The sequence below is a fragment of the Xiphias gladius genome, chromosome 19 (genome assembly GCF_016859285.1).
Source record: "Xiphias gladius isolate SHS-SW01 ecotype Sanya breed wild chromosome 19, ASM1685928v1, whole genome shotgun sequence".
NCBI classification, from domain to species: Eukaryota; Metazoa; Chordata; class Actinopteri; order Istiophoriformes; family Xiphiidae; genus Xiphias; species Xiphias gladius.
Window position 1 is genome coordinate 21,914,524 of NC_053418.1, and position 13,168 is coordinate 21,927,691.

The 13,168-nt window shown below is 39.4% G+C and overlaps 1 protein-coding gene across 2 annotated transcripts in view; it reads left to right on the forward strand.

Annotated features, from left to right (window-relative positions):
* Positions 1–13,168, forward strand: part of si:dkeyp-14d3.1 (transmembrane protein 132C) — a 130,831-nt gene that overhangs the window by 45,712 nt on the left and 71,951 nt on the right. Inside the window, exon 1 of one of the 2 annotated variants that reach the window (XM_040156114.1) lies at positions 8,422–8,543. The exons of the other annotated variant lie outside the window; for it this stretch is intronic. The gene's annotated coding sequence lies outside the window, so the exon portion shown is untranslated. Of the gene's footprint in view, positions 1–8,421; positions 8,544–13,168 lie in introns of those variants that run through there. 2 annotated transcript variants of the gene reach the window in all.

A 13,168-nucleotide genomic window follows, 5' to 3' on the forward strand; every position in this document is an offset into this window, starting at 1 on the left:
TGTTGTCATGTTGTGTGCATTCAAATATGAACGCACGCGGTGCGCTGTGCACCCTGATTACCAGCACCAATCCGACACATGAATGAAGTGATGGCTGAATGAAAGAGGAGCATCATGTGGAGCTATTTCACAGCTGTAAATAAAAACATTGTAAACTACAAAGGCTGTTGGCTACTGTAGCATACTAGGCATATTAATTAAAGTTAATCAGAGGTCATTTGATTCTCATTTTCCTGACATTGTTGATTATTGAGGTAAAACTGTATTTTCAACCGTACTCTGCATCGCTAGAAAAAAACCAACCAAACATGACCACATCATGTTAGATTACTTGTACATTTATGTAGTGATGTGCTTGGTAGCACCTTTCTAGGCATATGCTTCTGGTGGCAACATACTGTGTCACAACTTCAAAGTGGAATAATTTTAAGTAGTGAAACTGCACATTTTCTTAATCTCTTTGTGTGAAACTTAATCAGTGGGGATGTACAGTACTGTATGTGTGTAAAATATATCCATTTCTCTTTTGTCAAGTATACTATTGTAATGACTGTTTTTATATTCAGCCCGTCTCTGGATGGAAATGGAAATACAAGCTCCCTTCTTTACATTTCATCCTCTTCTTCCTATAATAATCTTTGGAAGAAACTGTTATTAACCTGAAGAGACCCTTTTCTCGTAAAAAGAATATGGAGGTAGAACGTGAAATGACTTAAAGATTAGATTTTATGCCAGGACGTTGCAGTGGGATAATGTAATATTTGGCTTGCACTTACAATATGGTGCTTGAGCTTCTTGTTTCAATGACCGATTAGATGGAGATATTGTACCTCACCTTGATTGAATCATATCTTGATAATGCTAAAATGTTCTCTGACCACAAATCAAATAATATTATTCTTGTTTTTCAGTCCATTGGAGGTACATTCTGCTCAATATTTACAGTTTGTCTCACTCTCATCCCAACACCTTGGGATTTGACCACTCTAAAGCCAAACTCTGGCATTTTGCATGCACTTCCCAATTTGGTTATGTTATTCCACTGTCTGGCATTTTCAAAGGTCACAACCTTTGCTTGTTCATTTGGTGCCTTCAATGTCAATGTCTGTGTGTCCAACATGAGTTTTTCCGGGGGAGATGTCAGAGGTCTGGGCTTTGTTTGGGCTGTACAAGGTGCTGATCAGCACTACAGATCAATTCTCAGCAGGCCGTCTGTGATCTTTTCTGTCTGCCACTTCCTTCTCGATCTCTCGCAAGCTAATCAATGCACCTATGGTTTACCCAAAAGGCTGCAGAATTACAGTTCCAGCAGATCTGTGGTGAGATGTGCCAGTGCACAGCAAGGACTCTTTGACAAGCCCTTTGGCACCAAAGCAAAAGAAAAGAACATACTAAAACAGCTGACCCCAAGTTTCTCACTGTCAGTTAAAAATTCAAAATCACTTTTTTGTTTCACTGCAGGTTGGGTCTTAACAATGCACTCTGCAGTATGTGTCTTTCCTGCAGAGTGCAGTCCTCTCCTCTGCAGTATGTTTCCGCCATAAACAGACAATGAGAATATGACAGCTCCTCCTGTAGCATTAGGCACTATCTGACAGTGGGGAAGGAGAAGTGGAGAAAAGTGGTTCATCTGAATGGCTAAAGACTGGGAGAGATGAACCATGGTGGCCTCTCTCTCTCCTGTGAAAGTAGACTGTGGGCCTGTCCTGCAGCAGAGAGGTTAGGGATTCATCATTGACCAGAAAATTCAAGTGTGTGCGTGATCAGGGTGGCTGGCCCAGCGCTGGGCTAAATGGAAGAGTAATGGGTAGAAGGAGCAAGTCTGACGGGCTCTGAGGAGCCCTGTTCTCTCTCCCCCCATCTGCCATCCATCACATTTCAAGCTGATACTGGAAGATAGCTTTCCCACACTGGCAAGAGGTTGGCTGGGTGGGTGGTGGTTGTGGTGGGTGGGGGGGCTGACCAGCTGGCTGAGGACAGGGACAGGTTCAGGGGACAGGGACGTGGCTTGTGCATGCTTTTACGAGCAATCAGTGTTTAGCAGCCATTCTGACCCACAGATCAAGGCAGAGAGGAGCCTAACTGTTTGGGTCAGGCTGATACCACGGGCATGCTTAGACTTAAAGTACACTAAGTTGACAATCAGTGCACTCCAACAGCATTCAAATTGCATCTTCTGAACTACTTAGAATTTCCAAAATGTTAATGATGTGGTTGTATTATTATGCAACACCAAAAGGGATGAAAGAGGCTAAAATGACTGACAGGGAAAGTGAAGAATGATGGTCACATCATGATTAGCATTAAAGCTCACATAAATAGATTAGAGCATTTTGTCTCATTGTCACTCTGAAAGACATAATGATATCCATGAAACGGGGGAGGTTCAGCTGTTTTTCTGCCAGTGTGGAGGCTTCAGTGGAACCTTTTCACATTATCAAAATCATTAAGTGCACACACACACACACACACACACACACACACACACACACACACACACACACACACACACACACACACACACACACACACACACACACACACACACACACACACACACACACACACACACACGTGCAACAAAAGCCAGTGAAATGGCTTGTAAAGGTCCTTTTATATCAGCTCAGATTAGAGTGCTTTTAAAACAAATTTCACCTTGAGAGAAAAGAAAAGAGATTATGGATTTTTTTTCACCTCTCTACTTGGAGTCCTTTACCATGGCAAAGCATCAAACCTCTCCAGGCAAAATGGTCCTTAGATTGAATAATAATGATCAGAAAAGGTATCCCTCAAAGATTAGTGTTTAGTGTACCAGTGTCAATGAAACAGGGAACAAGTAATTAAAAACCTAGATCAGAACAAAATAAACTGAATGTGAAATCCAGATAATTGGTGGGACAATAAACTCTTCTACTCTTCTACTGAGAAATTAAGAGAGGGGTAACTGGCAGTGAGAATATTTTAGGTCTCCAGTTAGCATGTGCTGATATGAAATTTCAGTACAAGTATCTTGACTAAAAGCATTGATAAAATATATAGTCATTTTCATTTCAATTACTTCACTGTAGATTATTATAGAATTTTCAATAGGTCAATGTAATTTTGTGTTTGTGACTTTCTCATAAACAAAGTATCAATATATTTGAGAATAAATCCTCCCTGACTGTGGAACAGATTAATTTGTTTCATTGTCTGCCTTGGCTGACAAATTATTGTTTCCCCTACTGCTAGTGCCATAATAAATGTGTATTCATGGGCTTGCTGTTGTTTGAAGTACACAAGTATTGCATGTAATCTAAGAGCAGCTTTGTTGTTTGTAATTTTATAGTGATGATAGGAAAAACAGAAACTATACCCCCCAACCATCCCCCACATTTAGTAATTATAAGCACTATATAAACATTTAATAAATGGTATACCAGTTTAATAATGTTGTAACATTATAACATTGATGTATAATTCCTCATGTGGCACCCATAAGTGGAGAGTGGTGTATAAACAGATATGACAATGTACTAAATCACAGTTGTAATAATATAGAACATGTCAGAGGAGAAGTTGACAAATGCTGCACATTAATAAATAATTAAAAATGTCCTTATATCTGCTTACAACTGCATTACAGTACATACATAAACCCTATCTGGATGTAAATAAATACTCTATACAAACAACCGAATTAGTATTCGTAACAAAAACTGAACACTACAGAAAGGCAGTGTATTCCTTTTTTTTAATATTTTGAAACTACTGCAAAGTTATGGTCACAGCTGCTGTAGAAGCAAATGAATTCTGTTATGTGTCCTTTCAATTTAAATTTTAGCAGGTTTTCAGGTTTACAGTATTGAGCGTACCCTAGCTTTTAACTTGCTCTCATGTCCAACCTGAAAATGAAGTGCCTGTTCTTTTCAGTTTCATCTGTTATTTTACTCAGCTCCTCAGCATGCCAGTCATGAGTGGTTGTGCGGTCTATATCCTGGAATTCGTCAGTTATTCGACCATTACGGACTGAAAGCCGGTTAGAGTATTAGTGTGTGCTTAAATTGGCCCAGATGTGGTTTTGTGTGTAACTTTTATACTCTGGAGTCAATCCAGTAATTATAACCATGATGATTTTGTATACTGACCTGGTGACTTCACAGTGACCCTTAACTTGCTCGCCTAATAAGCATTTTTATCTCCTAAAAATTGCAATTTATGCTTACTGATCATCGCCTCCTGTGGCCTGTAATCAAGCCTGTTTATTGTGGATGAGCAGATCCAGCTGCTTCTTCATTCAGTCAAAAAATCAAAACATTTTTCCATTCAACAGTCACTTTTGATACCTTGAGTAGGCTACTCAAGGAGATTTTCAAATCATCAAAATTAAATAATGTAAACTGAAAGCCTGAATAAAGTCCTGATTAAAATTGGGCAACACAAAATTTACTCCCTTGTAATGTTAGTGAGGGGGCAGTGAAAGAATATTCAGTGTACACAGTACTTTCATCTTGATGCACAAGCAAGAATGATTCAGGATTTAGGACAAAGATCAGAATTGCAAATTTTGGAAAAGAAAACTTTGCCCACCTAAAGTCTAAAGCTGTTGTGTATTTTTGTCCCTATGTATTCCACCATTTGTGATTATGCAGTGATTTTGCTGTAAGCTCAGCCCTTCATAACAGTTAAGGAAGTTAAGAGGGGACAGTTGGCAGAGTACGTATAAAATTTCCAAACATATACAGTGAAATCTTCTGTGATCCGTTTCCTCATGTAATTTCTGCCACCAATCAGTTTTCACCAGAGTCCCTTCACATATTCTCTCCCTCACCTTCTGGTTTTCAGTTTATCATCTTGTATGGCAGTGGCTCTTGACACTTTTGTGTACTGTGGCTGTTAAAATGCAAATTTCACAGGATTCAGCTTTCCTGTTCTGTCGACAATTTACTGTGTGACGTCCCCATCTCTTTGCTGCTGAGCAGAGGACGCGAGTGTCAGCTATATCCATCCTCCTGAGCCTTGGTAAAATGCCACAATATCCTTCTGCACAAACTGCAGCACACTTTTTCACCCTGCAAAGCGTGGCGACCAACATGGTTACAAGCAGCTCGCTCTCGGGTCTCTAATGTTTGAGGCCCTGACATTGTTTGCACATCTGTTGTGCGTATTTTCAGATGATGGTAGTTCAGGGAAATCCTTGAGTTTTACTGGTTACTTGTGCAGACAGATAGCGGAGATCTCCTGTTGAAACATCATGGAGAGTTGATTTCAAGCCCCGTTTTACAGCAAGAATAAAATTCAAACAAAGCAAGTCTCTGAAAGGCATGCGGTTGATAGTGTATCCATGTCAAACTTTTTTGTAATGCCACATGCCACCTTGCAACATTTAGATATCATACAAGAAGGGCAGATCACTATCTTGTACCTGTAAAGATTGTGATGTGGATCTGCTGCATTTGTTAGACATGGGGCAAACAGAGACGTGTTTGCTCGCTTCAAACGCTCTGATAGAATCATACCTGCCTCTTCTTAGGCTTTTCCTTAACTGTTGTGTGGTGTTTTATTTCCATTGTACTCAGAAATACACACATGCTCTAAGGATACCTCCCTTTATAGAGTTCTGTTTTGCCACTGTTAAGAGCTTCATCTCAGGCATTTCAGCAGCGACAGCATTGGCACTTTGTAAACAAGTGGTATTAATTGTCCCAGTCTCATTAACTTACAGTGTATACCGAGTAAACAGCCTTAGCTAAAATGAAATTAAGCATACTGCAAATAATGTGCACTTAGCAGTGAGAGGAAACAGCGTGTAGGTATGTGTGTGTTCTTGTGTGTATACCTACAATGATTGCCTCAAGGTTGCTTACTGACAAGTGGAAATGACAGTTGGATATCAGAGAGAAAGAGGTGAGGATGAATAAAGAAAAACAAAGGAACAGATAGAAGGAAATGGAAACTCAGCACTTATTAAAACAGTGTTCCTCTTTCCTTTCCTTTCCTTTCTTTTCCTTTCCCACCGTTTCCCCTTTGTCTCCTCAGCCTCATCGTGACAGCGAATCATCAGAGACAGATGGTCATAAATCAGCCTCTTTGGTTAACACACTCCTGTCAATGAAATAACAAGCCGTGAAATAAGCATCAGTTAATGTGCATCCTTAATCCACACAGAACATGACATCCACTTACTAATAGACACTGCCGACCACCACATGCATTAACTGCTCCTGCCACATACAGCATGGCAGGAGACTGATGATGGAAATGAAGAGAGATGTAGGCTATGTGAGAGGAGATGCCTGGATGAGCTCAGCATGTAGCTGTCTGTAATATTAATGTCTAAACCTGTGGCAGTAGGTTTGGTTTCTAGATCACCTCTTCAAAATGTCCATAAAGGTATAAATGTTATGTATAGATATATGTCTGTAAAGGTATAAGTCTGTAGATAGTATTGGGTTACCTTGTGTTGTGGTTCAGCTGCTTTCTCTATCCTCTGCCATATCAGAGGACAGATCTTGTCTCTAATGTTGGCTCAGTGAAGGGATTGAACAGTTCATTAATCATACAGTCATTTCAGCCATTCAGTTATCAATATATATAATTTATTCATCAATATCCTGTATATATTGTATCCCATTTTTAGGCGTAGTGCATACTTTTACTTAGTGCTGATTCCAAAACAAGGAAGCTGTCTCCTATTTGCTGTCTTGCACCATTCAATTTTACTTAAAGGACTACAAAACCAGATAGAATGTGTTAATTACTTTTTTTAGAAGTGCAGGGATGTGTATTATGTTACTGTTAGAGAGAGCCAGGCTAGCTTTTTCACCCTGTTTCGCATCTCTATGCTAAACTAAGCTAACTGTCTGCTGGGTGTAGCTTCAGATTTATCGTACAGACATAAAACTTTAAGGCAAGATATAAAATAAGAATATTTCCCGGAATGTCAAACTATCCCTGGAATGATTTGCAGACAGTTATGTGACAGCACTTGATGGTGGAAACACATTTCTTGAATAAACTGTGAACTTATTGTACTGACAGCAACCAAGCTAAGAAGCTTGTTAGCTGTTGAAGCACGCTAGCTAGTTTGAAGATCTCTTGTGGCCAGCGTTTGCATGTTTCAGGATGACTAGTATGTTACTGGTTAGCTCACTAGCTACTGTGGTTCACCACCTAGCCCTGCCAGCGTTACATAACCAAGCTTCTACTTTGAATGTCTGCTGTTTGTTGCTACTGTAGGCAGATAGTAGTTGTTCTTTTTTAAAATGGATTTCTGGAAGCAATACTAATGAGAGTGGTGAAAGTGAACCAAAAGAGTAAAGTTGCTGGCCATAAAGAAAAAAAAAAAGAATGAGCTGAATGAGCAGAGGGGAATTCTCATTGAATTACCTGTGGGTTCATCACTGCGAGCGACACCCAATTTGATTCTATGTTAATATAGAAATATTGATCATATCAGTTTTAATAATACTGTATGAATGGTACTTTGATGTAGTTTACTTATTATTTGTCGAGATGATTTGTCTATTGTCTATGACTTCAGTCATTGTTTTCCTACACTTGCAAAAATGCCTTGCAGTAACCAAAGAAGCCCATGTACTTTACCTTCTTGAAAAGTCAAAGAGTTTCAGGCTCCTGTTGTTGGAGGAGAGACTGGTCTACATCATTCCTGGTTGAATTCTCTCTGTATGGACCCTTGTTCTTTGATTCTGCCGTTAAATATGTAAGATTTTAAGCGCTTGAAGACAGATGTTTCCTTGAAAGATATTCATATTCAGCACAGCAGTATCAGTTTTTGTTTTTTTGTATGTAAGAGCATGTGTTAGAGTGAAAAACCTGAAGGACACTTATCCCTGGTGGGATGGGCAAGAGCCTTGTGCCTTAAGAGCTCTAGGGCTGCTGCGCTGACAAGTGAGTCTATCAGCTGTCCTTAGTTCTCTGGCCATATATATAGGGCAAGGACACAACTTCTGCTGCCCACTTCAATACAGTGTCACCTTGCCTTTCATAGGCTGCTTCACTTGTCAATCACAGCTGAGTAATGTATTGTCAAGTGATGGTGGCAAAGGGCACCACCAGCTGTAGTTAAAATAAAAATAAATAACTGCAGTAGACTTTAGAGTTGGAGACACCTACTCTCTCCAAACCAACTCAGTCAAAACAGACGGATCCCGCTCTATTTTTGGCTTGTTTGGTAGCAGGCTTGCTACTACTAACCTTGCAGCTACATTTTTTCATCAACGCCACCACTCACCTCTCCTCCGGACTGCTCTGGTTGCTTTGGGCAGGTAAGTCAAAAAATAACCCATCTTGAAGGTCGGATCTAAAATCTCTACCAGATCCAAGAGGATGTGCAACTCCTGGACTCACTGGCTGCAGAACCCTCTGAATTTCCCGACACCACTTCACTGGTCTTTCTGTAACCACAGAGCCGGAGCCACTGGTCATCACATCCATGAGGAGGAACCCTGGCCCAGGCTTGGAGCCAATCCCAAGGCTTGTAACTGTTTCACACCTGCTCCTTTGGAACCCTGGATTGACAACCCTGGGTGACAAGAAACGAGGTAGGAACTCTTCCCGTAACGTTACTTCACCTCCTGGGTCAATCCAGTTGAGTAACAGACTCGATTTGCTGAGGAAGTTGGAGCAACATCTGCCTACTTTTGGCCTGGCCGAGTTATGATCTACATAAAGGACGGCCTCACAGTCTGCAAAATCACCTTGGTGTCAGATCCAAAGAAATATGAATATATCGTGTTGGACCTCAGTGTTGGTAGGGACATAACTATTGTTGGTATATATCCCCCTCCCTTAGCATAAATTGACACTTTGGATGACATTGTAGAGCTCTGGTCACTGCATGCCTCCTCTGAGTTAAGAATAATGGGGAATCTTAACTTGAACTGCCTCGCTGACAGCTCAAACAAAATTAAAAGAAAAGTGCCTGGAACTTCATCTTTTTCAGCTCATAGACAAAGACACCAGAACAAATTTCAAAAATCCTCTTCATTCCACATTAATTGATATCATTCTTAGTAATAGACCAAACAAATACCCAGCCTCTGCAGTTCATGCCCTTGATGTTAGTGATCACTGTCCTGTCATCTGTCTCAGAGACAACAAAATCCCTAAATCTCAATCTTAAATTATCACCACAAGATATTATAAGCATTTTAATCTTCAGGATTTTTAAAATGATTTGTCAATCTCTGATATTAATAATATTTTCTCTGTTACTAATCCAGCCATGGCATTAGAGAACTTTTCACAGTCCTTTGTTGTTATTGCTGAAAGACATGTCCCTTTTAAAAAACAGAGAATGAAAAACAGATACAGTCCTTGGTTCTCCCCACAACTCTCCAATGCTGTCCACAACAGAGACAAAGCCTGGTCTAAGGCTAGATCCAGTGGCACCCCTGATGAGTGGTTAACCTTTAGGCAACAAAGAAGCATTTGCACCAGCATGATTAGGAAGGCTAAATCAAATTCCTATCTGTCAGCTCTTTCTGCCTGTGATAGTTCCACTAAATTTTGGAACACCATAGCATCTCTTAAGAACTCACCACAGACACACATCCCACCCCAAATAAAATAAGAATCTGTTCATATTACTGATAGATCATCCATGGTTGAAGCTTTTAATCACCATTTCCTCTTCTCTGGTCTTTTATTTAATATGTCTGCAGATTCAACTGTAGACAATTACCTTATCGGTCCAGCAGAGGGAGTCCCCAATGCCTCAGCTTCATCTGACTGCAAATTATATTTTTGTTTGGTAAGCAGGGCAGATTGCAAAAAGCTCTTTACTATGTTTAAAGTGCAAAAAAAAACTGGTGCAGTTTTCATTTTTGAGTCTAATTTTTCTCATTTAAGTTAATAATCTGTCTGTGTCCACATCTATATCATATATTTTTTTTTTTTTTTTTTAACAGCACTTCCATGGCAAAAGCCATAAAAGTATAGTACCCTTACACAAAGGTGGTGATGTCTCTGATCTCAACAACTACTGTCCAATATCTAAACTTCCTTTCTCAGCAAAAATACTAGAATCATTGTTTAATAGACAACTGGGCACCTATATTGTTTCACTAACCTAACCATTCTACAGCCACAGCAGTCTGGTTTTGCCACAGCTCAGCTGCAGTTTCAGTCATTGGTAACTTTGTCTAATCCCTTAACAAACAATTTTGTGCTACTCTCTTCATTAACCTATCAAAAGCATTTGATACCATTGATCATAAATCCACAAACTACTACTTCAATGTCCATTTTTTGCTGATGATACAATTTTATATGTGCCCAAGCCATGACTCGTCCTCAGTCTGCCTTTGAGGATTTCCAGTTATCCCTCCTTAATCACAGACTAGTTTAAATGCAGAAAAGACCAAGTACATCGTTTTCTCCAACTCCACCAGTGTCTATGACCATCCTGCCATTAAAACTTTGAATGGCAACCATGTCGCTATTGCTGGGTCACACAAATATTACGGAATTTGACTTGACAGTAGACTATCATTCAGGACTCATATTCAACATTTGATTCAAAGATTAAAAACTGAATTAGGCTTCCTTTATAGAATTAAAGGATGTCTGTCTTCTTCTAACCATAAAACTATTGTTCAGTCAAAACTTCATGTCTGTTCTTGACGATGGAGATATTCTGTTTTGTCATACTACCCCATCTACACTCCAGCACTTGACTCCTGTGTATCATGGTGCACTACGTGTTATCACAAATGACAAACATTGTACTCGTCATTGTTCTCTGTACCACAAAGTGGGTTTGTCTCCCTACAGTCAAGAAGAAATAGCCACCTCATTTATAAAACTCTACTGTTGAAGCTTCCAAACTACCTCATATCTCTTCTCCCATTTAAATCTTGTAACTACAGTACACGATCCAGTAACTAATTAACATTAGATATTCCTGATGTACGCACAAATGTTGGCAGAACTGGTTTTGGGAACTATGCACCACTGAAATGGAATGAACTGCAAAATGCCCCCAAACTAGAGTCTTACATTTTGCCTGGAGATTTTAAAGCTTTATTATCTGATGTTTTTATGATTCTTGTAACTGTTTTTCTTAATTCCTTGTTTCTTAGTTCCTTGCATTGTGTACTTATGCTGTCTTTGTTTTGTTGATTGTTTTTCTGTGATTGTTTCTTGTTCTGAGGTCTCAATTGGAAAAGAGAACTTAATCTCATTGAGACGTCAACATTAAATAAAGATGAAATACATTTTAAAAAATAAAACATGATAGGGGTCAGCACACCCCACATAAGCATTGTTTAAATTAAAAGAAAATCACATACTGTAGGTTTCAAGGCAGCAGTGGTGGAGTGATGGATGTGCAGGGACAGTGGTCCATCAGTTCTTATTAGGAAAGGTCATTTTGTTGTTTAGGATGCAGAAAAATACCCCAAATTGCTAAGCTAAGATACAGTTTGGAGGTCAAATTTGATATAAAGAGTAAACACTATGAATTGCCTTCTTCCACAAGCAGCTGACATTACCGACATTTTATCGTGTTACATAATATTAGTCTTTATGATTGCTAAACTGTATGGTAGCCGAACACTAGGTTCAGAAAAAAAAAACTCTAAACTACTCTACATATACTGTAGTATGCTGACATCACCACAAAGATAAGGACAAGATCCAAAGACAGCAACAACATGATAGTGGTGTTCCTGACAAGTGATAGAAACAAGGTCAGAAGGTCAGTTATTGCTTTCATTTCAAGGTCACTCAAGGCCAGCCAGTTTTTTTTTTTTTTTTGATACACTCCCTCACTTCTACAAATACAACTACACTACTGACTGACTCTTTATCATTACTTTGACAAAATAAGCTTAACTCAAAATGCACCCACTGGCTTTTTCAAAGTTCCACACTTACTAAAGTCACATGATGCCAATTTAGCCATCTCCATGACAACTGACCACAAGAGCGTAAGATGTGATTAAAAGCTTCAGAAAAGGTCAGTAAATGGGTTAAATTTGAGTAAGTTTAAAAATGAATTAAATAATAACAAATAATTCATATTTTTGTTTTAAAAAAATGGATCATATTACTGCATGTAATGTGAAAGGGCTAATTACCAAACTCTAGACATAAGGCTTATTATTATCTACAAACCCTACAGATCCAAACAGACCTCATAACAAAACGCTTGCAGCATCACACACAGTGCCTAAAGTCTTGTGTTCACAAAGTTAATTTCTATGTGAAGAGAATTTTCTAAACCCACCTAATTCACTACGTAGGTTGACAGAGTTTCAGCAATTTAGGTGTCAATTTTGCAGATACAAATTGAGTCTTTAATAGACTGCAGTGCTTTCTCTCTGTGCTATATTAGAGTGTTAGTGGTTCTCTGCGGTTTGGCATGATTTGAAAAGTTTTGTCGTTACATTAGCGCCCGGTGTCTCCTTCTAATCCCATTTGCCTTGTGGTTACAAACAAGGTGCCAGCAGAGCCACTCAGCTGAAAGAACAGGGAATCCATGCATTATATGAAGAAACCCTAATTCAATAGACATTACTGGCTGGCTTTAATGGATTTTACCTGGTGAGCCTGCAAATTGAATATTTTAAGGTATATCAACTCCTTCAGAATTACTGAAGAGAAAAGGTGCAATTTTCATTTTGTGCTGGTAATGAAACAGTGACATACAGGAGATTATGTCTATATTTCGAGTTTGATATGATTAATTTGAGTCATCTTTGGTACAGCACTGTCCCTTTTGGCTTTGGTTTGGGCTTATAGCTCCCCCAAGCCTTTTGATTTTCTTAACCACTGCTTTTCATTTCTTGGACACAGATTCACACACTAACATATACGTGTGCACCATATACACATAACTACATCCTTTTGTATACATCAGCCCTCACGACTCCAGTCTTATCTATCTCTGAGAAGTCGAACTCTTTGCTGTGTCATCTCATTGAGCTACTGAGGTTGTTATTGTTTTATCTCTCAGTGTGTTGATCTCTACACGAGGTGGGCAGCCATCCTTCCCCTGCTTTCTTTGTAAAGGTCAGTGAGCCGCAGATGAAGTTGTGTCGATCAGATGAGTGCCAGAGACTGACAGCTAATTTTCATCAAAGCAGCTATGGGTGAGGGGGGCCGAGTTGCGTGGTGCCCAGGGGCCTCTTGCCTCTCTGAGGATTCTCCACTACTTATCACT